Source organism: Arachis duranensis, chromosome 9 (genome assembly GCF_000817695.3).
Source record: "Arachis duranensis cultivar V14167 chromosome 9, aradu.V14167.gnm2.J7QH, whole genome shotgun sequence".
NCBI classification, from domain to species: domain Eukaryota; kingdom Viridiplantae; phylum Streptophyta; class Magnoliopsida; order Fabales; family Fabaceae; genus Arachis; species Arachis duranensis.
The window spans coordinates 20,086,233-20,089,676 of NC_029780.3; positions in this window are offsets into that span (position 1 = coordinate 20,086,233).

Consider the following 3,444-nt stretch of genomic DNA (forward strand, 5'->3'; position numbering starts at 1 on the left):
GATCCAAGTCTAAAAATTTATGTTATGTTGGTCTTATTTTAAATTTATTTATCATGCTCTGCAAAAAAAAATAATTTTATAAGTTTTTTTTCAAATGAATTTTAACATACACACGAACAATCAAAACGTTATGTCATGACTGAGTTAGCTAAAAATGTTATATTGTCAATGTCTAGTGTTAAAAGATACATATTTGCATAAATGTTCTTACATACAGTCTCTTTCAAGAGTCACCATTGCACCAACCTTCAAGGAAGTTAGAAATACTTGATTTGATGCATTGTGAACGTTTGTGGCCCAATGAAGACTGTTCTGTGCCATGGTGCTGAAGTTTGATTTTTTAAGCAAGTGCTGAAATGAGTTAGCTATTCGGAAAATCCAATGCGTGGAGGTGTTGCTGCTGGATGAAGCAGGGGTTGCAGTAAGTTGTCGGATGGAGAAGGTGTAATTATGTTGCAGAATGGCACAATTAGTATATAGTAATTTTTAATTTTGGTTTCCTGTTGTTGGGGTTGTGCTTTTTTGGTATAAAGATGGGCTCTGATGACAAGGTAGTCTATACCTTACCATCAGTTATTTGTCTCTTGTTTGTTTTTTTAACACTTAATGGCATATCAAAATCTACCATGCACATTTCAAACATTAAATACATTACACGTCTCAAATTTTATTTTTTTGGTTCTCAACCTTCTTTTTTTATAGGATCTACAAAAATCCCACAAGTGAAATCTTCATAAAATGAGCTCAATAAACCTAAAATCCACTTTTATGGTCAAAAGAACCCATTGCAACAAAAAAGTCCAACCCAACCACCTAATCACCATTAACAGATTAGTCTAATTAGTGCAGCTACAATTAGTGCAATTATTAATGTTTGTAAAGACTTATATTTTAATTTTAGGGTGATGTTAGGGAGTCAATGGCCTAAGCGTACAATGTGTACAATGGGCTAAATCTTTGGTCTATGAATAAAATGAACATCACCCATACTATTCAGAATAATCATCCGGATACCAGGGATAATAAACATCTCATGTCATAAAATTACTCCAAAAAATTTAAATTGATTTTGGAGTTCACCAAGAATCGAACATTTGACCTTTTGAATTTATAACTCTAATACCATGTCATGAACCCACTTATCTCAAAAGTGTAACCTAATAAGACAATGTAACACTAATGGTCATATCTCTAATACTTTCTAAACCTCCATTACACATTGTACGCTTAGGCCATTGGTTTCTTATACTTTCTCTTAATTTTATTTATATAATTTTTTTTAGTTATGATCAGATTAATGGGGTGAATAAGTGACTCACTAATTAAACCAGTAATCTAGTGACCTAGTGACCCGATTATATGATCGAATTATCAGTTCGATTCTAATAACTATGACACAAACTACAAGAAGTCAACTTTCTGTCTACGCGTGGAGCACCAACCATTTCCTCCATCGAGTAATTCCACCTCATTATAGCACATGCTGAATATTTAAGCCTTCGGCAAACTAGTATTGACCCTTTAAGTGTGTGTTTGGAATTTAGTTTGTAAACAGAAGTTTGTGTAAAATTTTTTGCAAATTTAATTTTGATGAAAAGTAAATTTGTGTTAAAATAATTTATGTTTGGTAATTTTTATATCAAAATGAATTATAGTAAAGTAAATATTATTTGGATTACACTATTTAAAATTACTTTTAGATAAAAAATTACTAAAATAGACATCAAACTTAAATAAATTTTATATATTATTCTATCATTTTAATTTAAATATTTAAATAAATATTGTTAATTAATTTTATAATAAAATTAATATTTACTTACTAAAATAAAAATAATATATAAAAATTGATAAAATATATTTTTATATTAAAAGTAAAAATAATATATAAAATTATTTATGACTTTATTCTTAGTTATAATTAGTTTTTTATTTATTTTGTTTTTTTAAATGGGATCAATAATTTATATTATAACAAAATTATAATAATAAATTAATATACAAGAAAAAAGTTGAAGAGTAAGCATTGACAGAAAAATGGAATCTTCTCATTTCTAAAAAATTAGAGAGTGAAAAACTGAACTGTTAATTAGGTGCTCACATTGGTGGAGCTTTTCATATGCAATGGGGGTCATGGCCCCAAATAATTTTTAAAAGAATGAGTAATTCCATTATATAGATAATGATTAGCTCATTTGGTTGAAAGCTTCTATTGAAAACTAAGTTACAAGTTCAACACTCACATAACCCATTCATTCTATTTATCTTTTCGGCCATAGATTCATTCACATTTTTTTGGTTTTTCTTCTCCTGAGTGCTCGTTTCGATCTAAAGACTTTATGGTTCAATTTTATTTGGCACACATCTTTTTTTCTTCTTCTGAATGCCAGTTTCAAAATAGGAGTTTTACGACTAATTAGTTGAGGAAATACTAATAGTCATTTATAACTTTTAAACTAATTGAGAAATCAGCTTTGTACAGAACATTAATTAGTCATTTACTTAATAGTCTTTTAGTTTAAACTTAGTATGTTCGACTAATAGACTTCTTTTAATTGTCTAATTTTTTTATCAATTTAATTTAATATTATTTTATGTTTTATTTTTTAAAAATAATTTTTTTTACACAAAAATTAAGATATTCAATCATTATTGATACTATTATATCCAAAGTGTCAATCTTTCAAGTTTTAAGCAATTATAATTTTTTTATTATTTTTAAAAAGTTGAATAACTTTTTATTTATTTAATTTAATATTATTTTATATTTTCTTAGTTGTTTAATTAAATTTTTTGTTGCTAGTAAAAAAACATTAAAATATTTAATAAGTATATATTGTAATTTTTAATATATATCATTCGGGCTATATATATATATATTTAAATTATTGTTGGCTCCCCAAAAATTTACTTCAAGCACTGCCACTGAGTGGTCATACCTTATATGCTCCTGCCACAATTAATTACAGCCACATTAAATAATTAATAAACTAAACTAAACTAATTTTTATCTTGATTGGTATACGCTGAAGTGACTAACTAACTATAGTTAAGCCTACATCTACTGCTAATTGAAAATTATTTATGTGACAGGTTTAGTTGAGATAATGAACAAATATTTCTTGAACTCTATTTTTTTCAACTTCTTGATGTCTTTGGACTATTTTTGGTGGCTAGTTGATAATCCAAAAGAGCTGTATTGCTATGCTCAATTATTGCATATTTTCAAACACTTTGTATGTTTGATTTGGCTATAATGGAACATTTTATCATCCTGTGATTTTTTTACCTCTCATAGTGAGGAATATTTTTCAACGTGAAATTTTGGTATTGATTTTCAGTTTTTCATCACATTTGTTGCAGGGACGGATCCAGAAAGTTTAGTATGAAATGGCCGAATTTTAGATATTTTTTTTATAAAAATAATTAACATATAGTTATTAA